The sequence below is a fragment of the Pipistrellus kuhlii genome, unplaced genomic scaffold (assembly GCF_014108245.1).
Source record: "Pipistrellus kuhlii isolate mPipKuh1 unplaced genomic scaffold, mPipKuh1.p scaffold_m20_p_8, whole genome shotgun sequence".
NCBI lineage: Eukaryota > Metazoa > Chordata > Mammalia > Chiroptera > Vespertilionidae > Pipistrellus > Pipistrellus kuhlii.
In genome coordinates, this window is record NW_023425584.1 from 2,563,648 (window position 1) to 2,588,259 (window position 24,612).

The 24,612-nt window shown below is 51.1% G+C and overlaps 1 long non-coding RNA gene across 1 annotated transcript; it reads left to right on the forward strand.

Moving 5' to 3' along the window:
- Nucleotides 1-8,358: 8,358 nt before the first annotated feature.
- Nucleotides 8,359-21,402, forward strand: LOC118711527. Its single transcript, XR_004985729.1, has 3 exons — nt 8,359-8,370; nt 14,490-14,496; nt 21,143-21,402. It is a non-coding gene; the product is annotated as an uncharacterized LOC118711527 (long non-coding RNA).
- Nucleotides 21,403-24,612: the final 3,210 nt, after the last annotated feature.

Sequence of the window (24,612 nt, forward strand, 5' to 3'; positions counted from 1 at the left end):
AGTGACAGGCGTGGGGCTGGAGAGGGAGACTGGGGGCAGGGAGGAGTGACAGGCGTAGGGCTGGAGAGGGAGACAGGCCAGCTGGGAAGGGGCCTGATGCTGTGTAAGGAGTTAGACCCAAGGCCTGTTAGGGCTTCAGGCAGTTGGGAGTGTGTGTTAGGAAGACCACCTGGGGTGGTGTGGCCACTTGATTGCAGGAGAGTTCTAGTGGAATGCAGGGCTCCCACAGGGACCTCTGAGTCCCCTGGGGCAGCGGTCGCTGATCCTCAGGGCACAGGTGGTCCGTGAGGTCAGGTCCGGAAGGTTGGTGACCACTGCTCTGGGTTAAAGCACACAGGCTGTCCATCCCCAGAGTGTTGGTTCCCCACCCTGGAGTGGGGGTTGGGGCTCTGTCAGATTCCTAGGAGCTGCTGCTGCCGGTGAAGCTGTTAGGTGTAGGGGCCCAGCCCAGGGCACTGTTGTGTTTAAACTTTAGATCCCAGTAGCTAGCAATATGGCCTCTGCCAAGTCCTCTCACCCATGCGAGCCTCAGTTTCCTCGTCTGTAAAATTCCAATTTCAAGGAATGTTGCAAGAGTGCACTGTGAGAATGTTGGAATCGCTTAGCACAGCGCCTGCAGTCAGCATTCCGTAGTTGCTTTGTGCTGCTTATGAATGCAAAGGAAGGGCTGTTGGAGACTGCAGGGAGAGCTGAGGGAGAGCTGAGGGAGAGGCTGCAGGGAGAGCTGAGGGAGAGGCTGCAGGGAGAGCTGAGGGAGGCTGCACCAGGCCAGTGGCCGCAGGGTGGGGAGAGGGGGTCTGGTTTCCCTCAGGCTCCAAGCCCCGTGATCCTCCTTCCAGCACCTGCCTCCTGGTCCCCGTGTGGCCGCTAGAGGGCAGTGGAGCCAAGGCCGCGCCAGGCAGGCTGCGTGCTGGGAAGGCTGCAGCGGCCTGTGCATTCAGCCTGTGCTCCCGTCCTGAAGCCTCATTGTATTTGCATTGCGCCGTCCCCTCCCTCCCTGCTCTGTGCACTTGCTGACGGTTTTGGAAAACACGTCACCTCGCAGGGCACCTCTGGGTTCCTGCTCGCTCTGTGGCCCGGGATTAGCCACGGCTGGAGGGGCTCGCCTCCTGGCGGCTGTGTTTACTTCCCAAGGGCACAGGCAGAGCAGAACCCGGGGGTGGGGGCCTGCACCCCACAGGCAGCCCGGCAGAGCCTAGTTTGAACCGCAGTTGTGCTTCTGCCAGGTCAGAACTTGGGCCCGTTCCGTCTTGCATCCCTCCCCCCTGCTCCTCAGCCCTCGCGGCTCCCTTTGATCCTGGGGGCGGAGAAATACAGGGAATTCCAGATCCTTACTTCATCCGAAGGCTGGCTGGAAGCGGGCTTGCGAGGGGCTCGGAACGCAGCGTTAGCAGTCATTTCAGCGAAGGGCAGGCGTCTGCCCAGGTCACCGGACGCGGTGCGGACAGAGGAAGCGGGGGAAACAGTTACCATATTCGATGGCATACCTTGTGCCAGGCTCTCTGCGTTGACGAGGTGGTTTAGCCCGAGTGAACGACAGAAGATTCCAGTGACTGCAACAGCACTTACTGGTGGGTTGGGGCCTGGGCTTAAGTGGTTTTCACTTATTTGCCCTTTCAACCCTAGTAGCTGCCCCGTGGTATTGTTAATCCCGGAGCAGCTGAAACTCACGGAGGTTACTGCAGGGCACGCAGGGCCGAAAGAAGGTGAAATTCAAAACGAGGTGTCTCCCTCCGGAACCCAGGCTTCGGGTCGGCACGGTTGGGCATGGTCCATTCTTCTCTTAGCCCAGCTCTTTCCGGAGGCGGGGCAGGTAGGCAGCAGGAGAAGGCCAGGCTCATGGCAGAATTCCTGGTAAGGACTCATGATGCCCTCAGCGGGCCAGTTGAGAGCATGGGTTTGGAGTCCGATTGTCCGGACTTCGATCCTGCCTCTGCCACTCACCATCTCTGTGACCTTGGACGTTGGTTTCCTCCTTGGTAAGATGGGGGACAATGCCAGTGGCTGCCTCGCTAGTTAGCTCTGAGGGTTAAACGAGTTAATGCAGGGGAAGTGCTCAGGTTAGTGCCTGGCACATAGTAACAGCTCAGTGAATGTTAGCTCTTATCATCGCCGTTGTCTCTAACCATTGCGCCGCATCACCTCCGGAACCTCAGTACCTGGGGTTGGCGAATGCCTATGGGATGAAAGGAGCCTTTGGATTCAGAGGATGTTTTCTGAGCTCCAGACGATGTCCGGGGCTGGATTGATACATCGGTGACTCCATTTCAGACCCTGTGCTCAGGAAAGCTCAGTCTAGTAGGTGAGGTCAATCAGGGGTGCTTATTACTGACAAGGCAGGAACAGTGGACAGAGGTCTTGACATGAGTGAGAGCACTTTGGGAGGGAGTAGGGCTAAGTGGGCCAGTTTCAGAGGAGAGAACTTTGGCATTAGGCCTTGAAAGATGGATGGAGGAGAGAGAGGGAAAGGTGGGCCAGGGCAGAGAATTCAGGCTTCTTGGGCTGAATATCCCTCCAACCTCACAAAGGGGCATTGAGTCAAGTCGGATCCTTTCCCCCATTCAACAACTATGTATTGGGCATGGTTGGAATCAGACATTGAGACAGGATGGCTTTGGCCCATTCCCTACCCTCCAGTGATCTGGTCTATGGGGCAACAGCCAAGGCACAAGTGATGGTGATTCCCGGTGGCGAGGGGGCGGTATTGTCCAGAGCCTCTTCGGTGTAGGTGACAGACACTCAACTCGGACTGGTTTCAATGGAAAGGAAATTCACTGGCTCATGTGCCTGGCATAGATTCAGGCACGGCTGGATCTAGGGTCTCAAAACAGGTCCTTGGGAAATTGCCACTCTCCATCCTGGTCCCCTGCCTTTCTCTGGGCTGGTTTCGCTCTCTGACAGCCCGCCCCTCTGCGGTGTCACAGGTGCTGGCTTCCATCTCACCAGCTCGGCAATCCCAGGAGAAAGGGTACCTGTTTCTCAATGGCTTCCTCTAGCGTCAAGGGGTGGAGTTTCACCAGATAGCTTTGGTCACGTGCTTTCACTGTGGCCAGGGGATCATCTGCCCGCCTACAAAAGGTGGGGAGAGAACAGGGCATGTTAGTCCTGCCTCAGTCACATGGGCTGACCAGGCAAGTGGGGGGGTGTAGGGGTGTGGTCCACCTAAGAAAATTCAGATGCTGTCCCCGGAGGAAGGAGGAATGGATGGTTAGGCAAACTCCACAGATGCCCACTACGGCTGCCACGTGGGAACAGAAATAATTCGACAGGAAAGAGCCTGGAGTCTCAGGCCCATCCCTGTGTGGCCATTTCACCTGTCAGTCTGCGTCCCAGCGCCCCCACCTCTCCAATGGGAGTGATGGTCAGCACCGTAGGCTTGGATCGGCGTGAGAGCATATCGCAAAGGGGCCGGACAAGTCCCAGCAGGAGGCACTGCAGTTTGGAGGGGGGCGGGGCATGAAGTCAGGAGTCTGGATTATTACCTGACCAGTTCAGGGCAGCTGTCCCCAGACAGGCCGCCAGTGTCCCCTGGGTTCAAACCCTCAACCCACCACTTACCGGCTGCTTTCTGCTCCTGCCTCCCGGGCTGCAGGGAGCTGTGATGAAGTGATCTATAGACAGCGCCTGGCACCTGTCGGCCTATGATGAATGGGAGAGGCATTCTCGGTACAGTCATTATTCCAGGGCTCGCCAGGCCCAGGTGTGGCTCCGACAGGACGGACCACGTGCTCGGGGGGACGAGCAGCCGTTCTGGAGAGAGGGTGCCTCTGGCCAGCTGCCAGGGGCCCGGGAAGGCTCTGTGTGGCCGGCCCTCCCTCCTTTTGGTCGGCGTGGGGTGCGTGCAGCCGCACAGAGGTTCCTGTTTCGCTCTAATTACCCCTCGGGCTCTGCCATCAGTCTGTCTGTCATCTCCAGCACCAGGCTTCCAGCCAGACAGTTCGAACAGAAACTCATCTGGAGTGTGTTAACTCTGCCTCCCAGCTGGGACCAGCTTTGCATTATGACAAGTTGTAAGTAAACACACATTTGCTCAGATGTGCGCCTCCCCCAGCCTAGAGCCTTATCTCAAGATCTGGGCAGCTTCGAATCGGGGAGCACAAGACTGTTTGGAAAAGACTGGAAATCATTTCATTTCATCTACCCATTTTACAGAAGAGTGAATTGAAGATATTTGCTTAAGTTTCTCAGGTTCATATAGATATCTCGAGGATACAGATAGAGAGAGAATTCAGGTCTTCTGACCCGGTCCAGAAATTTTATACAATAATGTGGTCCTTCAATCATTCACTCCTTCAGCAACATATATCGCCCATCTACTGTATTCTAGAGTCTATTCTAGGCACTGAGAAAACAGAATTGCAAAAAAATAAATAAATAAATCTCTGTCTTTATAGTGTTTATGATCCATCCATCCATCCATCCATCCATCCATCCATCATCTTTCCATCAATCTGCTTCTCTCCACCCATCCATGAATACATCTACTTTATGTTTTTATCCGTTCGTCTAGTCATCAATGCATCTATAAGGCCCCAAGTCCTGGGCTAGTGCCAGGGGTTGAGGTAAGTACCGGGGGGAGGGAGGGGAAGGCAGAGACCGGCCCCTCAGTTACAAATGAAGGGGTGAGGTGGGACACCAAAGGGGACGTGCACTTCTGCCTGTTAATCCTGAGGAGCTTCATTCTGAGGGTGAGAACAGACTGCACCTTGGGTAGGGGTTTACATGGGGAGGCTGGGAAAGAAGCTTCTAGGCCGAGGGAACAACCATGGCGAAGGCATGTGAATGCCTGATAGATTTGGGAGGAAGAAATACTCTGTTTAATGACTCCTTCAAGGCTGGATAATACTCAGGAGAGGGTGTCGAAGGCTCTTTTAAAAGGAACTTGACTACCATCCTCAGAGCCAGAATGGAAACCACTGCAGAGCCCTAGCCGGCTTGGCTCAGTGGATAGAGTATCTGCTTGTGGACTGAAGTGTCACAGGTTCGATTCTGGGTTGTGGGCTCAGTTCCCAGTGGGGGAAGGGTGTGCAGGAGGCAGCCAATCAATGATTCTCTTTCATCATTGATGTTTCTATCTCTTTCTTCCTCTCTGACACAAATATATATATATATGAAACCATTGTAGACTTTGCAGCAGGAAGCAATTTAGGTCAGTGGGCATTTTAGAAGGATGAGCTCAGGCAGTTGGGTCAGACTGGAGAGACGGAAGTACCGGAGTGCTGGGAGCTGTTCTCAGGCGGGGCTGTAGAACTGACTGTCATCCTCTCCTCCACGCTCCCACCTTGTGTGATTGTCCCTGCGCCTCTTCCTCCCCTGAGTGAGAAAGGTGGGGGAACACAACAATGAAGCTGTGTTAGGGTGCAGCTTGCCAGGGTGGGCAGTACAGATGACGGTAAGGTGAGGGAGGTGGTAGCAGGCTAATTCGCAGACCCGAGCTCTGAGGAACCAGATGGAGGGGGCTCAGCCTGGGCGTGTGGAGTTACAGGTGTGGGCACTGGTGGGCGACACCTTGGGGACAGGTGCTGTCTGTGACGAAGGTGATAGGGTCTTTCCATGGGCCCCTTTGAAATGGTCTTGGAGAATTTCTTTGAAGTAAGATTCTTTTTAGACGTTTTAAGCATGGAATGGAACTGAGTCCAATAGTTACCATTTGTTAAGTGTCTACTGTATGCCATTACTTTCATATCACCATACTTTCTGAAGCAGGGACTATTACTAACGCTGAAGATAGGTGAGGGATCTGAGCCTCATGGATGTGGTGACTTGCTCAAGCATCTTGTGCTTTGATATTTATTTTAAGCCAGAGGCCCAGTGCACGAATTCATGCATGGGTGGCGTCTGGCTGGTTCACCCCATCAGGGTGGATGACTGATTGTGGGCAGGGCCGGTGAGGGGAGAGGAGCTTCGGGTAGTTGGCTGGCTGGCCCTGCCCTCTGGTTGAACTCCTGGTTGAACTCACAGTCGAATTTACATATTAGCCATTTATTATATAGGATGAGAGAGAGATGTATGGGGAGCCAGAGCTTGCTTAGATAAAAATCACCTAAAGGGTGTTTTATTTTCAAGATATGGTCTTCAGTTTGGCAAATTTGGATCTGGAGGGCATGGTGGGGGTAGGGAGTTGGGAAAGAAAAAAAGATATTGAAGGCTCATACCTCCCAACAACCCTGCCTTGCAAACACCATTGAGAGGACTCCTATGATCCTGTCTACCTAACAGGCCCTGCACACCCAGCAACCTCCTTGGTGGGGGGTGGGGGTTTGACCCTAGCTGTGCCAGGCATGTATGCCACCGCCCTGCCCACACTCCCTGGGCCAGGCCTGAGCATGTGACCCAAACCAGGCCTGTCACATCCTTTCCTGGTATTTAAATAATGAGCTGACAGCCCTGTTTGTCCCTTACACAGCACTGATCATCTGACAAGCCTCACCTTGTGGAGACATTGACCTGAAAGAATTAAACACACAGGCAGGTAGAAGCAAAGGAGAAGAGGACATTTCCCTTCCCCCTTCAGAGCCCTGACTTCTGTTAGGAGAGCTGTGGCGTTCTGGGAACAGTGACACCCGCCCTCTCCCCCATCTGCCCTCGATCCGCCCCTCCACAGGAATCACTTGGCCTGGGTGGGCCACTCAGCACATTCTATTCCCCACTGCCAGCGATGGGCAGCACCAAAGCTGGGCCAGCCAGGATGAATTAAGGACTTTTACTGAATGCTGGGGCACAGTCTCTCTTTCCTGTCGAGTGAGCTAAGAAGCATGTAGCTACCACATGGGCATCGTTTCGGGCTTAGCCAGTCTTGGGATGAGGTCACCACTTACAGAGGAGAGACGAGCAGGACCTGGGTCTGGTAGTGGATGAGTTCTCCTGTGACGCCCGCCTTGCCCTGTGGCCCTTCAGAGGAGGGAGCCATATGTCTCCGTGGTTTCAGGTGTCAACACAAGCTTCTCAACTGATAAATTACCTCGGTGCTACCTGAATCCCGGTTCCAGGCAGCTCAGAAGCTCGTTCTGTGGATTCTTCCCTGCCCAACGTCTTGATATAGAAACAATTATACTCCTCATTTTGATTCTTTTAAAAAATATATATTTAGAAGTATTTTTATTGACTTCAGGAAGGAAGGGAGAGGGAAAGTGAGATAGAAATATCAATGATGAGAGAGAATCATTGATTGGCTGCCTCCTGCACATCTCACAATGGGCATGTGCCCTGACCAGGCTCATAGGGCGATGCTCAACCACTGAGCCATGCTGGCTGGGCTTATCTTGATTCCTTTTGAAATTGAGTTATTTAAACACATTTTAATAGAAACGTAAAAAGACATAAAAAAGTAGACATAATACAATAGTATAATGCATGCATTCTCAACCAGGTTGGAGAAGGAAGTCAAAAGCTGGCAAATTTTTTTTTTTTTTTTGAGTGATGAATACATCTTAGCTGTTAGAATGGTTGTGATCCTCCAAAGGATTACAGTACGTAAGCAGACACACAGCTTTGAAATTTCAGGGGTCCAGGAGTGATTTCAAAGTAATGTCTGAAAAGGCTCTTAGGGGGCTGATAATGAAAAACTAGATTGAGAAACACCGATATAAGGAACCCTGTGCTTCCATTATTCAGTTTAGAATGTTGCCAGCTCATGGCTGCTATTGTTTCAATGATATCCCTTCCCATATTATTTTGAAGCCAATCTCAGACATCATATAATTTATCCACAAATATTTTGCCATGAATCTCTAAGTGAGACTCTAAAACTTGTAACCTAGAAATTAAATATACTTTCTTAATATCATCCCTTAAGTCAGTGTTCACATTTCTTTTTTTTTTTTTAAATATATTTTATTGATTTTGTACGGAGAGGAAGGGAGAGAGATAGAGAGTTAGAAACATTGATGAGAGAGAGTCATCGATCAGCTGCCTCTTGCACACCCCCTACTGGGGATATGCCCGCAACCAAGGTACATGCCCTTGACCGGAATCGAACCCGGGACCTTTCAGTCCCCAAGCCGACGCTCTATCCATTGAGCCAAACCGGTTTCGGCAGTGTTCACATTTCTAATTGAATGTCTGCATCAGACCCAAACCAGGATAACTGCCATTACTTGATAGGTCTCTCTGGTCTTTTTTTCTTGCGAGTTATTAGTTGAATGAACTAGACTATTTGCATGTAGAGTTTTTGACAGTCTGGATTGTGTGTATTTCATTCTTGTGGTGTCATTTGGCACATTGCTCTGTGCTTTCATTTGTTAATCAGCACGAGATGTGATTGATATATACAGTAAATTGCACAATTTAAAGTATACGCTTTTATAAGCTTTGACATATTTATGCACCTATGAAACCATTACGACAATCAAGGTAGTGAACATACCCATTGTCCCCATAGGTGTGCTCTTGACTTTTTGTAGTCACTCCCTCATGGATGTCACCCTCCCTCAAGCAAACGCCATTTGAATTTGTGTCACTATAAATTAGCCTACATACTCTAGAGCCGTGGTCGGCAAACTGCGGCTCGAGAGCCACATGCAGTTCTTTGGCTCCTTGAGTGTGGCTCTTCCACAAAATACCACGGCCTGGGCAAGTCTATTTTCAATCATTGTCCTGTTGATATTTGGCTCTGTTGACTAATGAGTTTGCTGACCACTGCCCTAGAGTATTAGATAGACTCATATAGCATGTATCGTTTGCTTGGCTTCTTTCACTAAGCATAATTATTTTGTGATTCATGCATGTTGTTGCTTATATAAATAGCTAATTTCTTATTGCTCAGTAGTGTTCCATTAAACGGGCATATCATAATTTGTTGATGGTCATTTTCATTGTTTCCAGTTTTGAGCTATTGACAAAGCTGCTATAAACATTGTGTATCAGACTTTGTATAATGTATATATTTTCTTTTTAAAAAGTTATATATATATATATATATTTTTTTTCTTTTTTTCTTTTCTCTTAGGTAAACGCCCATGGTGGAATGGCTGGATGAGAGTAGTGATGGTGGTAATTGGGATAGAGCAAGGTAAGTGTGTGTTAACTTTATCAGCGTGGGAGTTCCTCCACCAGCACTTGCAAGGTCAGTCTTTTTAATTCTCTTCATTCCGCTGGATGCGTAATTTCATTGCGGTTTCAATGCGCGTTTCTCTGATAACGAATGACTAATAATGTAGAACATCTATTTATGTGCTTATTTGCCATCTGTATGTCTTCTTTGGTTAAGAGTCTGTTAAAATGTTTTGCTGGTTTTTAAAAATTGGGTTGTTTTCTTATTGTTTATTCTGGATGTAAGTCCTTTATCAGATACTATATGCTTCACAAATGTTTCCTCAATGTATGTTGGTCATTGTTTTATTTTCTTATAAGTGTGTTTCAAAGAGCAAAAGTGTTTACTTTTGATGAAGTTCAGTTTATTGGTTTGCCCTCTTATGGATGGTGCTTTTGCTGTCAGATCTAGGAAAGTCTTTGCCTAACTCAAGGCCACAAGGTCTTTTCCTAAGTTTTCTTCTAGGTGTTTTGTAGCTTTAGGTTTATGTTCAGCTTTGTGATCCATTTTTAATTGATTTTTATAGATGGTGACAAGTGTGGCTGCCAGTTTGCATTTTTGTCTGTGATACCCAGTTGTTCCAGGACCATTTGTTGAGAAGGCTGTATTTTCTTCATTGCTTGTCGTTTGCAATTTTGTCAAAAACCCATATATGTGTGGGCCAATTTCTCGACTCTGTTGGGTTCTATTTATCTATGCGGTTACTTTGATGATAATGCCACATTGTCTTGATTAATGTAGCTTCTTACAATTCCTGAAATCAGGCCATCTCCCAAATTCCACATGTGGAAGCTCTACCCCCGCCAGTACAGTATTCCCACCCCCCTTTCTGTGGTTTCACTCTTCATGGTTTCAGTTACTTGTGGTCAACCATGGTATGAAAATGGTAAATGGAAAATTCTTGAAATAAATGGGTTTTACATTGTGCACTGTTCTGAGTAGCATAATGAAAGCTCACGCCGTCTTGCTCATCCATGAATCATCCCTTTGTTCAGCGTGTGCATGCTGAATATACCACCTGCCTATTAGTCACTTAGTAACTGACTCAGTCATCATATCAGTTGTGATATTGCAGTGTTTGTTTCAACCCTTTTTTTAACTTAAGAATGACTCCAAAATGCAAAAGTAGTGATGCTGCCAGTTTGGATATGTAAAGCGTTTTCTTTAAATGAAAAGGGGAAAGTTCTTGACTTAAGAAGGTAAGAGAAAAAAATCATATGCTGAGTGCTAAGATCTATGGTAAGAACGAATCTTCTACCCATGAAATGGTGAAGAAGGAAAAAGAAGTTTATGCTAGTGTTGCTGTCACACCTCAAACCAAAGAGCTTAGTGAAGATGGAAAGCCATTAAACTTTATCATATGTATGTATGTGTGCATACATTTATGGGGAAAACATAGTATATATACGGTTTGGTTCTCCCCTTGGTTTATCCCCCACAGGGGAACTACAGAAGGGACCACTGTACCTTAGAATGAGACTGTATTTGGAGATTCAGCTCCAAATGAGGTAAAATGAGGTCATAAGAGTTGGTCCCAACCCATATGTCCTTTGAAGAAGAGGAAATGAGAACAGACTGTGATAGATATCAGGCACATGTGCACATTGAGGGAAAAACTCTCTGAGGACACAGCAGAGTGGCCGTCGACAAGCCAAGGAGAGAGGCTGAGGAGAAACCACACTGTTGCTACCTGATCTTGGACTTCTAGCCTCCAGAACGGTGAGTACTTACATTTCTGTGTTTATGTCACGGTCTGTAGCAGCACTTTGTCATGTTGGCCTGATGAACTAATACAGAGGGGCAGTTACTGACCTCTTAGCTTCTTCCTTTCACAACAGGAATATTGGTGTTGTTTGTTCAGGTCCATACTCGCTGCTGTAACAAATATCCCCCAAATATATATGGGTCAAATAAAGTCAAAGTTTATTTCCCCCCAAAAAAAACTGATGTTTCTGAATAGTTGGTATTTCTCCTTCAACTGCTGATAAAGGGATTCGGGATCCTGCCATTCTGTGGCTCCACCAACCTTCAAAGCTTGACCTCCCACATGCTTATCTGCTTCAAGGCCCAGGTAGGGAAGATGTGGAGGAGAATGCCGGGAAGGATTTGATGGGCAGTCCTGGAAGTGACAGGCATCACTTCTGTTCATATTCCGTTGGCCAGAATTCAGCCACTGGGCCACCCAGAACTGCCAGGGGAAATGTTGTGTGACCTTGTTGTGTGACCAGCAGGAAGAAGGCAAGGTTTGGGGGAAGTCAACAAGTTTTTGCTGTAGGTATTTTAAGTCACAGAAAATGACCCTTCCCTATCATTTTATTCCAAATAGATAGGATATTCTGACTACCTTCTTTAGGCCTCATTTTTAAGTATGACTACATGGCTCAAATGGTTTTAACAAAGCTGCTTTTGATTCTGTAGCTTCTCAGAGACTCTGTTCAAACCAAAGCCAACCAGAACCACTTTCGTCTGACTCGTGTTATTCTTGGGTCAGGTGGCATTTTCTAGATTCATCGACTAAGATCTATGAGGGCTTGGAAATAATCCTGGGAGGAAGGTATTTCATGCTCCATGTTAGAGCGGCAGAAATAGATGAGACGAAGCCATATAGTTGCACATGGCGGAGTCCAGATTCGAAGCCAGGTGTGTTTGGCTCAGCGTCTTTATGCCAGAAAGTCGCCATGGTGAATCTCGCTTTAAATAAGTGGACGCCACTGGCAGAAGTTTTATTCTACCTCCAGTTAACAGGAACTCATGGTGGAGTCTCAATTCTGTGACTTTACTGGGTTTGTGGTCTTAGATGAATTAATTTTCCTCTGAGAGCCCCTCTTTTATCATCTGTGATATGGTGACACGGGGAAGATAATTTCTAACTCACAGAGGTTTCTATGGACTGACCAAGATGGTCCCTGCGGATGGGCTTTCTACATGCTCTAAGAATGGAAACTATGGGGTCTGGGTTAACTACCTGCTGATTCCTGCTGGACACGGGCCTAAGTTCAGTGTAAGAATAGGAACTCGGGGCCTGCAGGGTGGAGGACACATAGAAGGGACAGGGGCAGCTGCAGTGCGTTCCCAGCAGACTGCCTCCACATGTGGGCACTGGGCCTCAGGGTGTAAATCTTGTTGTTTTTCATACAACTCCATTTGTAAGTGAGCTTTCTCAATGGTTAATGTTGGCATCTAATGAAAACAGAAATCATGTCAACCAAACAAAAATTCCTGACGGTGGGTGAAAGGCGTTCTGGTAACGTGGTTCCTGCACCGCGCTGGGCTCTGTGCTGGGTCGGCGGGGGACAGAGGCCGGGCAGGCCGGGCTCCCCGGGGAGGTCGTAATCCAATGGCGAGAGGCGTCCTCTCCGCGGTGAAATGGCGCTCTAATAGGATTTGGGTGCAATGTGATTTGACCCGCGTTCTCCTTGAACTTGTTAGGCTGGGGTCTGCTGAGGCTTTTTGTAGCTGAAATTGCAACAGGAAAGCAATTTGTGGCACTCGTTCGGGATGTTTTGGGAAATAATTCCAGGGCCTCGGCGTTCCCGGAGGGCTTTTATGATCTCATTTGATGCGTTCTGTTCAGTGATCAATAATCCCGCCTTCCTGGGGGGGTGGCCAAGGCTGGTAGAAATAAGGGTCTGAGGGCCACAGACGCTGGCCTGGGCCCCAGCCTGCCCTCACAGGGGCTCCGATAGGGGAGGGGCTGACATTGTTTGAATAAAACAAGCTCTTATCTCTTCTGTGCCGGGTTCCATGTGTATTTATGGAAAAATAAGAAATTCGGCTGCTACAAAAGGTACCAACATCAGGAACTGAACTGAATGTCTGAATCTTACAGGAACTCATGGGCCAGAGGGGAGCAGTGACTTGTCCAGGGTCACACAGACAAGGCAGAGCTAGAATCCAGTGCAGAGGCAGCTGCCATTTGAGTCTGCCCATTTTTTCAGTACTGGTACTTGAATTTTCCCATTCTCATTCCCAGGACATACTCATCCTCCTATTTTACCTCCGGCCTGATTAATCTATGTCAGTGGTCGGCAAACTCATTAGTCCACAGAGCCGAATATCAACAGGACAACAATTGACATCTCTTTGGAGAGCCACATTTTTAAAACTTAAACTTCTTCTAACGCCACTTCTTCAACATAGACTCGCCCAGGCCGTGGTGTTTTGTGGAAGAGCCACACTCAAGGGGCCAAGAGCCGCCTGTGACTCTTGAGCTGCGGTTTGCCGACCACTGATCTATGTAATCCGTCATTCAGACCTCAGTGATTGGCTTGATGATGGAAATAAGACCTGGACTGACCAACCTAAACTACCCCCAGGGTTTTTCCTGGCGCTCCTGGAAAACAGTCCCTCTTCATGGGGTGTGAAGCAATGGAATGTAAGTCGGAGCTGCAGAGGGTCATCTGAGACCGAAGGAGCGGAGCTGAAGGGAGGAGACAGATGGTGCCCGGGGATGTCCGCACACCTGGATCCAGCCGTGCTGAAGCCTGAGCTTTTCGTCACACGAGCCAATAGCATCTCCTTTTTTTTTTAAATGCCAGTTTTGATGGATTTTTCTGTCACTTTCACCCGAAACGACTCTGACTTAAACAGTTTTGTGAAATTTTAAAAACACACAATGGACAGGAATGACTGTATTTTTCTGTTTTGCAGTGAAATAGGAGATGGGGGCCAGCCCATCTGTAACCAGGTGCTTCCCGTCTCACAAGATTCGAGGCTTGGTGACTCCCTTGTCTTGGGAATGCCCCCCAGAGGGACTGTTTGATGCCCCCGGGGCCCACCCGCCTGGGGTATGGACATACTTTGTCCTGCTTTGAGAGGGGAACACAACACCCACCCCAGAGCAGGTGCTAAAATACTGCTGGAACGAAACAAAGGAAGAACATCCCTCTAAAGATGTGTATAAAGAAGCAGTTCACAGAAAAAAGAGATACAGATGGGAAACACATCCCTGAAAGATGTCTAATCTCACTAAACATTAAGAAGTACAGGTAACAATGGGATATTATTTTCACCACGAGTTTGTCAGAGAGCTAAAGGCTGCTTCTGCCTGGGGGCGGGGGAGCAGGCACCTCAGTGAGCTGGTGGCAGGAGGTAGGACCACACAGCATCTGCAGGGCGATGTGGCAATGACTGTTCAGTGTGAAAACACACCAGCCATTGGCCTCCTGCTGGAAATTCATTCTACTGATGAAATCCCAACAAATAAGCAAAGATGAGCAAAAGACCCTTCAATACAGTATTTATTTTTTTCAATAGCAAAAGCTGGAGACAAGTGTCCATCCGAGAGGGTCTGTCTAATGAGTCCCTGCACCCCACACGGTGGAGTACATTTCAGCGGGCAGAGGGAGGCGGTGCCCGGCTGCATGGGTGCGGGAAGGTACCCAGGGTGCACCATACCGACAGGAGAACAGGGTGTGTGCACGATGCTCTGGGTGTTGAAACAATGAAATCTAACCAGTGTTAAGGTGAAAAGCAGGAGTAGAGGGTCCGGGGATTTTGACTTTCAGCTTATTATTATTTACAATTTGAGTTTTGAAACCATGAACACACACTCCCTTATGGTGTTGTTCACACCGTTGAATACCTAATAATGCTGCGAGGGGAGGTGTGTCCTCTCTCAGCTCCCTTCTCCAGCTCCCGGAAGGGAACGGATGTTCTCCCAGCCAGGAGGCATTGCGTTTGGGAGGACAGGGAGGAGAAATGAGTGAGAAGGCTGGAGGGCATTGGCTGTTACTCTGGCCAGCCAGGTGGAAGGGGGCTGCCCTTCGAGGGTCACTCTGTGACCTTGGCTCTGGGCCTCGGGCCTCCTGAGGCCCCCACTGAAGCTGTGAAGACCTTCAGGGGTGCCCTGCCCTAGTTCTCCCAAGTCGTCCTACACCCAAGGACCCCCAGAAATGAGGCACTGGCATCCCCAAGGACAGGCCCCCTACCTTCCAGCTCCCCTTGGACCAGGCCTGCCCGGCAGACACTCGAACACTCATTAGGCAGGACGGTCTGTAGGCAAATATTTACCCCTCGCAGCTGCAGGCTGAGCCGGCTGCAGGTGCCGGGCAGAGTCCTGTTTACCCAGAGCTGAGCCGGGCGACGCTGCCTGTTTGCTGAGCTCCGCTCCTGGCCCAGCTCAGGTGCTGGGCAGGAAACTGGGGCAGCAGAAGATGTGCCCGCTGGGGAGATGGGGGTGCCTCCCAGGCAGCAAAACCCTGCACAGGCCTCCTTATAAAGTCCTGACTCTTGTCCTCAGGGTCCTCGGAGACCAGCCTCGTCCTGTCCCGTCTTGTAACCTTCCTCTGCTTACAGAGGGCGGCGGGAAGGGAGGAGTCCTGCTTCCCTCCTCCTGCAGAGTGCTCACTCCTGCTCACTCTTGGGTCTCCCTGCCCACCCTCCACCCACAGTGGGCAGGGACCCTGTTAGCTGTTGCCAAACTCCACGACTCACGGGAGTCCTGTACCCATTTTCTCACACGTTCCTGGTTAACGTCTGTCTTCTCTGCTAAAAGCTTTGTTCCCGCTGCGTCCCCAGCACCTCCCATGGGGCCTGGCATCTAGTAGTGATCGCCATATTATATGTTTGTCAGGTGCTGTCCTCAGCGAGGCCACGCAGAGGGAACTGCCTGGCAGAGGCACGGAGGTGGGGTGAAGGGCCGAGGGGGGGGGGGGCGCGGGGAATGGCTGGAGAGCCATGTGCGTGGTCGGACTCTGAAAGGCCTTGAATGGGTGCCAGCGAGTTTGGTTGTATCTGGTCAGAAATGGAAACTGGTTGGAAGGTAAAGGAAATGCAAATAATGCCTCACCTGAGAAAATGATAAACGTGGTCCTTTGAGTTGAACGGTATAAATTCGGAAGTTCTCAACAGTGGCCTCAAGGCCCTATGTTGTCTGTATTTCCATTGTGTCCCCTCTCCTATCACTCTCCCTCCCTTTCTTCAACACCAACAATATGCTTCGGCCCCAGGGCCTTTGCACTTGCTGTGTCCTCAGGCCAGAATGCTTTCCTCTGGGTATTAGGATGTGCCTCCTGACTTCATTTAAATCTCAGCCTCCCATGACACCTGCTAGAGAGAGACCTTCCGTGACACTGTGGACAAAGAGCCCCATCCCCCAGTGCCTCCCCCTCCGTACTGTTTGTATCTGTTTATCGTCTGTCTCCTCCACAGAGTTGTCAACTACAAGAGGCAGGGAAGTCGTCTCTTTTGTTCCCTGCTCTGTCCCCTAAGCCTAGAACATGCACGTCTAGGCTCTGTGAATGCTTGCTGAGTGAATGAATGGGTGAGTAATATTCAGCCGCCTCTCAGGTCCTGCAGCGCTGCTGACGGCTGCTCCCGTGGGCCCAGCCCGTTCCTGTTTCTAAAGCCATTAGCTTCTGTGATCTGTGCCTCCGCCAGGGGGGGAGCACGGGACAGGGATTATTTCTGCCTTAGAAAAATGATTATGTTGGGCAAAAAAAAAAAACCCCATCATGATCACATGGACAGAGAGGGGAGTGAAATGGCCGGAGGCTCGTGACTTCCATAAATTGGGTTTTAAAATGTGATGCGCAGGAATGGTGTCAGAGGGGACAGAGTCTGCGTCCTGAGGCAGGTCTCGCTTGTGTTCCTGTCTCCGCTCGGCTGTTGGCCTCCTCTGTGACGTGGGACGCACGGAGCCCCTTCTCTGAGGGCTGGCTCCTCCTTCTGTCACGTGGAGATCCGATTCCTGGGCCAGGTGCACCGCAGAGGTGTCCCAGCAGGCATCTCCTGGCCGTCCCGTCCCCGGGCGTCCTGTTTGGTAGCTGGGTTGTATTCCACTGGGCGGAGCCACGGGCTTTGCTTAACCAGCTGACGTGGTAGGGACGATAGCTGGATTGGTGACCGGACTTACCGGTCACTGAGCGGACCCTGCTGGGGTCAGGCTGGACTGTACGTCAGCTGCTCATCCAATTCCAACAGCCACCCCACAGGGGCTGCTCATGGTCTTATTTTGCGATGAGGTTCAGGGGCTTACCCAAGGCCACACAGCCCAGAGAGGTCAGAACTGGAATCCACGCTGTCAGATCTGAGAGCTTTATGCTCTCTGTGCTCTCGCGGGATTTTTGTTCCTTTTTATAGACCAGGAAAATGAGGCTCAGGGAGGCCAACAACTTGACCCAGGCACCCCCGGGCAGGGCTGGGGGGAGACAAAGCCAGGTCATTCAGTTCCCACCCTGTGCTCTCCCCCAGCCCACCCTGTGCACCCTGTCCACCTGTCTGATTCCCCTGACCTGGGACAGGAGCAGCCGAAGAAGGACTGGCCTTCTAGCATCTGCCCTGTGACCAGCGGAGGCTTAAAGACAGGGCAGAAATCACTGGTGAGCAGGGGCGTCCTGTGTCTTCGCAGGAACCAGTCTTCTCCCCCCCCCCCCCCCCAAGAGCTTTGTGCCAATTAATCAGCAGACATCCAAGGCGCCAGTTGGGACCAGGTGGGCCCAACTCATTAGTGCGGAATGACATTCATATCCCAAATGTTGAGACAAATGAGGTGGTTCAGGGGAGGAACTGGTGGAGGGATGGCTCAGAAGCTGCTGCGGACAAAGGAGCGGTGGTACCAGGAAGAGAGGGAACAGGGCAGGGGTGGCAGGAGGCCAGGCTGGTCCTCAGGCTGCCCCGGGGGCGGAGAACAGCACCGCAGGCGGACGTGGCAGGGTCTGTGGTCCTGTGCCCTCTGAATCTCCCCCGCCCCCTCAGAGGTCTCTGCGGACGGTGTAACAGAGGGCCCAGGGAATAGTTCTCCTTCCTGCCATGGCCATGGTGACCGCGGGCCAGCGGCAGAGCAGTGCTGGGTGCTGGCCTAGGCCCCGCTCCAGCTCCCGTCACTGCAGTTGGAGTGGCTTCCGGCAAACGGCTCCGTCTCTGGGTCTCCGTCTCTTCATCCGGACGGGGTGGGGTGGGTGGGGTGGGGTGGGGGGGTAATAACCGCTGCCCCTTGGGATGGGGCGGTGGGCACGTTGTTAAGATCGCTGATGTGGACTCGTGCTTATGACATGTGACCCAGAGGGAGGGGGCAGTGCAGTGTCCTTTCCGGTTTCCATCACTGTTCTCTCCCCAGGAGTGTTCTTTACCTGCAAGGTCAACAGGAGCCGCACCAGTCCTTACAGGAGCCTCAGAAATCACCCCGCTAGTTCCCTACGCTGTTCATGGCTCACTCACTCACTCACGCTTCCCCCGAGCACCTCCGTGAGCCTCATGGACCAGGCGCTGGGGATGCAAAGGGGAAAGGGACACGCTCCCACCACGGAGGAGCTCCTGGCTCAGGGGACGGGGAGGGGAGAGACTGGCTGTCATGCAGCGTAAGGAGGCGTCTGACCGGGACTCCGCAGCCTGGCCTTCCCCCAGATACTCTGACTTCCAATCCACCGTCCGTGACACATGGCTTCTCTCTGTCACTTTTATTTTTTAACTTAGAAAATAGGCCCTGGCCGGTGTTGCTAAGTGGTTAGAGTGTTGGGCCTCGCACCAAAGGTCAAGGGTTCGATTCCTGTCAAGGGCATGCACAAGGTTTCATCCCTGGCCCCGATTGGGGCACGTGCAGGAGGCAGCCAATCAATGTGTCTCTGACATTGATGTTTCTCTCTCTCTCCTCCTCCCCCCCCCCCCCCCCCAACCTCATCTCTCTTCCACTCTCTCTGAAAAATCAATGGAAAAAATATCCTTGGGTGAGGATTAACAACAACAACAACAACAACAACAGCAACAAAATAAAATGTGCCCAACACACCTGCAGGCCTTTGGTGCTGTGGCGTGGTGGCCCCCAGGACCGGCTGGATTATGTGGGGCCAGTGGGCACCCCAACCCCTGGCAGCTCAGGCAAGGGGTGAGACCCTCTGCCCGGAGGACGTTTGTGATCAGGGGAGCCTTACAGAGGACGGGGCCTGGGCTTTCCCTGCGATGTGACGAGTTGCCAGGTGGCCCGGAGGCTGGACGGGGGGACTCATTTATTAACAAATCTTTATTGAGTTCTTACTGTGTGCCGGCACTGTTCTCATAGTGAGGCCGTAGCGGTGGCCAAAACACTGCCTGCAGAAGAACAGCCTGGCCAGCGAGCTCAGATGGTCAGGGCATCCGGAGCCCTTGGGTGGCTCTCACAGGCTGTGGGGTGCAGGAGGGCAGCACAGAACCTCCCGCCCACCTCCAGCATCCCACAATTGATGTGCTTGTTAGCAAGGAACGGTCCTCAGAGGAACATACGTGCTGATATTCTGGGGTGATTAGCTGCATGCTGGTGGAGCGTTTGTTTGCCGGTCGTGGATAAATAAAAGCCATTTGTCAAAACGAGAAGTTCCGCCACCTCCTCCCCTCCAGGCCAGTTGCTGCTGCGAGTTCCTGTGCATCGGCAGCCGGGCTGCTGGGCTGCGTGGCTCCTGAGTGATGAGGAGCCGGCAAACACGCACACCCCGAAGCCGCGTGAGGTTCACAGGCGCCTCTTCCTCAGTCTCATTTTGGAGTTGGGGAAACTGAGGCTGAACCTCCGCCCTCCCTGTCCCATGAGCGGGGACTCAGATACGTCATGAATCGCCATGGAGCCGCTCAGGAAGCTGGACGGACGTTCCTCCTTCGGGGCCCACGTTGTAAGTGCCCGCGCCCCAGGGCCTGGATCTGCGCAGCCACCGTCAGCGGGAGATGAGTGGGTCTTCCTTCTTTTGTCATTGAACATTTTCTGTTTGTTTGTTTTAAATAGGTAATAATTCATAGGGCTCAACAATCAAAACAATACAAAACAGCAGAGAATGGAAAGATCTAACTCCCACACCTCTCACCATCTGCTCTGCTCTGAACCCTTCATCACAAATAAACCCTTGTATTAGATAATTGTGCTTCTAGTTCTTTTTTTTTACGCAGATGCAAACAACATGACTAGGTATTCTTTCAACTCTCTTTTCTTCGAATGGGTCCCGCCTTTGCTTTGATGACTTAATGATGTGTCAAGCAGGTATTTCCAAACCTGGGGAGAGATGCTGGCCCTCCAAAGGGGCCAGGTCCTCCGTTAAAGAAAGTCTCCTTTCCACCAGCTTTCCTCTTTGCTTGCCCAGGGGGCCTTTGGGGACATGAGAGTTCAGTCTTCCTGGTATATCCTGGGGACCCTCAGTGAATGCCAGGGCCCAGGGGTGGGGACAAGAAAGTTGGGGGCAATGGGGAGCAAGGTGAGTAGGAGCAAGTGTTTGCCAGATTCTCTTGTGGTCACAGCACGTGCGTGGATGCTTTCGTCTGGCACGAAGTCTCTCAGTTGGACAGGGACTTGTACTCTTATCTATCTCTCACCCGATATAAATATAGCTCCCCATGACCAGTCTTTGCCTGTCCCCATAACCCGTCAGATCCGACACAAAGGGCAGTTCAGATGATTTCTCTCCTCATCACCCTCGGCATCACAGCAGGTGTCTGGACTAGCATAGGGGCTTAGCCATTGCTCTGTCATGTTCTGAAATCCTGTCTCAGGACCTACAAGAAAGCCTAGATGACACTGCCAAAAGTTTAGTTCAGATTCAGGATCAGATGACTCACTAGCAGCTGTCACCTTCCAGAAATCAGAGAGGACTAGACCTAACTGTGGAGAAGCGGGGGTCTCTGCCTCTTTCTGGAGGGAGAACGTTGTTTTTATGTCAATCAGTCTGGCCTATCAGGGATGCCACCCAAAAATAACAGACAGGGCCAAAAAGATTAGAAAATGTCAATCAAATGGGTCTTCTGGCTAAAGAATATAAATTGGTACCTGGCTACTTCCCTTCATAGGACCATTAACATTCCTATTCCTCATCCTCGTTTTTGGCCCATGTATTCTGCGCCATGCTTCCTTCAGGACTGCTTGTGAGTCTTCACCACCCAGTCTCCCACGGAGTTCACCACCCAGTCTCCCAAAGTTCATGCTGCTGCAACCCCTCACTCCAACCAGGAGTCAGTGTTCCAGCTGACTGCAATCAATCCATCCCCCTATCTCAACGTCCCCCCTCAGCAGCAAGTCACCATGGAAGATAAGACCTCCCTCCCTATTCCATAAGACAAAAAGGCTGGAATGTTAGGTCTGGTCAAATAATCAAATCCATACCCCCTCCCCTTGGAACTGCCCTTTAGACTATTTCACAACGGACATTCCCTTTCACCGAGACCACCTTCCACTTGCTAAGACCATTATCCTTCCCCTTGGACCTTCCCAGGGTCTGGACCCACTCAGAGAATTCTCCGCCCAGAAAAAGCCTGCCTAGAGTCCTTTAAAATTTCTGACTTTCCGTCCCTGGTTGCTGGTGCCATTTGTGGCTCAGCCCATTCGGGATACAGACGATCTAAGAAATTCACAATTCTTTACCACTTTTGACCTTGTGCTTTCCTTCTTCGGCGACCTTGGGTAAGTTAATTCAACTTTAAGTTTCTGATGTCCCATTTGCAAAACTGGGATATTTTAGTCCCCACATTTTAGGGTTATTGTGCAAGGTTAGATGCAACAGCATGTCTAGTATATAATAAGCACTCATACACAGGGTGGGACAGAAGTAGGTTTATAGTCGTGAGTACATGAAATACAGACTTTATTCTTGTATTAATATTTATTAACTATTTTGCATACGAACTACTGCAAACCTACTTTTGCCCAATCCTGTATATGATCTCTGTGCGGCCCTGAGGTGGGAATGAGACTGTGTGGAGGTGGCACTGAGTGGTGTTTTGAAGGCGGAGTTTGAGTTCACAGGCTGAAGAAGTGGGAGTAGTACATTCTAACCTAAGAAATAGAATAGGTCTCGCCAAGACTGGTTTGGCTCAGTGGATAGAGTGTCGGCCTGCAGACTGAAAGGTCCCGGGTTCGATTCCGGTCAAGGGCATGTACATGGGTTGCGAGCACATCCCCAGTGGGGGGTGTGCAAGAGGCAGCTGGTTGATGTTTCTCTCTCATCGACATTTCTAACTCTCTGTCCCTCTCAATTCCTCTCTGTGTAAAATCAATAAAATATATTAAAAAGAAAAAGGAAAAAAAAAAAGATAGGAAGCAAGATGTCTGCTGGCAGCTCCAGGCCTTCACTGGGCCAGTTCAGCCTCTGCAGAGAAGAGAGGGAGTCTTTCCCACAGTGGTTCCAGTTAAAGTGCCAAGTAGGGTTCTCACTGATCATACTTGGGTCACATGACCACCCCTGAGCCAATCAAGTGGATAAGAAGATGTGGTCCTCTTATAGGTCAGACCAGGGTCACATGGCCACACCAGGGACAGTGGATCCAAAACTACAGGGGCTGAGAGTGAATGAGGGGTGGCCTCCCCACCCCAAGTAATTGATCCAGATCCCAGGAGCTGGATCAACCCCCAACAAGTAATATTGGTGTCCTGCACCCAGAAGAAGGGGAGGTGGCTGGCAGGCAAACTCAGCAGATGCTTCTTAGGACACCAGAGATCACAGCCTGGTCTGTGAACAGACCTGTCTGTCTGTCGAGCTCTATGACCCAGATGTAGCCAAGTAGTCAGGGAAGACATTGGGGCCCCTTAGGGAAGGGCGTCAGACTAAGCAGCAGCACGCGTGGTACTATTGGCCCCTGACAGAGGAGGAGCTGTGCCCGTGCTCCGCACCAGCGTGGTCATGGTCAGCCCTGTGGATGGGGTGGGCAGCCGCCTGACTCCTCCCCACACTGTCCTGATTGCAGTGTGGAGTAAGGAGGTGTGATGGAAGGACCTGAGCTTCTAAGAGTCATGGGCCCACCCATCAGCCTGTCCAATAAGGCCTTCAGGGATATGCAGTGGATGGTGCAAGAAGAGGAAAAGGGTTTTTACCAATTAGTGCCCACCCGGGAGGAGGCCAGCCTAAGGGGAGCCAGAGAGGGGATCCCTGTCCCCATGACATCGCTGACCCTTTGTGCAGAGAAACCAGTTTCCAGGGCAACCAGAGCAACCAGAGCCCAAGGCCCAGAGGAAGCAGTTTCATTATCTGTCCCCAGGGGACTTGGCAGCCAGTTATTAACGCTCCCAGGGACTGCGAGCCTGGGGGGCAAGGGGAGAAAACAACTGCAGGAGTGCGGAGGGGGGTGGGGTTGGCTCTGTGGAGACCAGGGAGCCCCTTCTTCTCATGTGAAAGGAGGTGGAGGATTTTCAGGGCTTAACCTGTCACCATGGTGCAAGCAGTAGGGATGGTGTCACGGGACCCTAGGATGCTGGCAGGGAGCTGGACCAACCCCCAACCAGGGCCCCAGTCCCTGGAGGATGCACCCTACCTTGCGGCTCCTTGGTGGCTGAGCTGGGGGCTGTGGTGTCCACTGAACCCTCACTCCCTGTCCTGTCTGTGTGAGATTTCTGACGGTGTTTTTGTAGCCTTTGCGGTGTCTTCCTGCTCCCACGTTGTAAACTACATCATGTTCCCTTCTCTGGTGCAGAGAGAAACCTGTGAGGTGCCCAAGTCCCAAGGACTCTTCTCCCTCCCCACCAGCCCCCTGGGCCATCGACTAGTAGATCCTTAAATCTCATCAGTGATAACTAACATCCTATCAATACTTCCAGTTCAGACTCTGCTGAGCAAATGCTCCTAGGCCCCACAGACTCCCCCTCATTACCCCCCTACACCCCTCACACACAACTCAAACCAGCTCCCTCCGAGTTGTCCCATCTCAGAGAAGGGTTCCACTGTCTGCCCTCTAGCCCAGACCAGAAAATACAGTCCTTCTCTGTTCCTTCCCTGCTCACCCAGGCCAGCCACACCAGCCTGTTCCTCTTCCCCGTCAGCTCTCCAGTGTCTCCTTCCTCTCCCTTTCCCACTGCTGTGCCCAAGTACACCCAGCTTTCATTCTCTGCTGGAGTCTCCATGTTGGTCTCTGAGCCGCCAATTGACCCTCCACGCCGCCTGTTCATATCTCTTCTTACTTAAAACCCTGTATTATAGTAGAGCCCGGTCAGATTTGTGTACCGGTTGGGTCTCTTGGCCTGGTTTGTGGGGATTGGGCCAAGATTGGCTCTCCAATGTCTCCTGAGGGGTCCCAGATTGCAAGAGGGCCTTTCTGGGGTGACATGCCCCCGAATCGGGCTCCCTCTTCTCTGGTTCCGGGTGCGTCCCCAAAAACCGCAGCTGCCCAGTCACCGCAGCTCGGAACCTCCTGCGTTGAGAATCTGCCCCCTGGTGGTCAGTATGTGTCATAGCTACTGGTCGGACGGTCATTTAGGCTTTTATATATATATATAGTTTACTTATTCTCTTGTTTCTTGTCTGCCCCCTCTGACTAGAATGTCAGCTCCACAAGGGCAGTGCTTTTGTTCCCTGTGATATCTGCAGCTTTTAGAACACTGCGGGGCATTTTGTAGGTGCTCAGAGAGCAATGGGCAAGTGACTCAGTGACTGCTGTGGAGGGACACGCATCCAGATGGGACTAGCACGTCCCCAGCTTTGCTGCTTATTTGAACCACGCAGAGAGCTTGCAAGATAACCGTCGCCCAGAGTGCACCCCTCACCAATTGAATCGAAAAGTCCGGGGGCCCAAAGCAGGCATCAGTATTTTTTAAAGATCCCCCTGTTATCTGACTTGCTGCGAAGTCTGAGAGCCACTCACCGCATCAGACCACTGGAAGCACGGGGCACATGCTGCTTGGTGAGGACAGCGCAGCGGCCCCCACA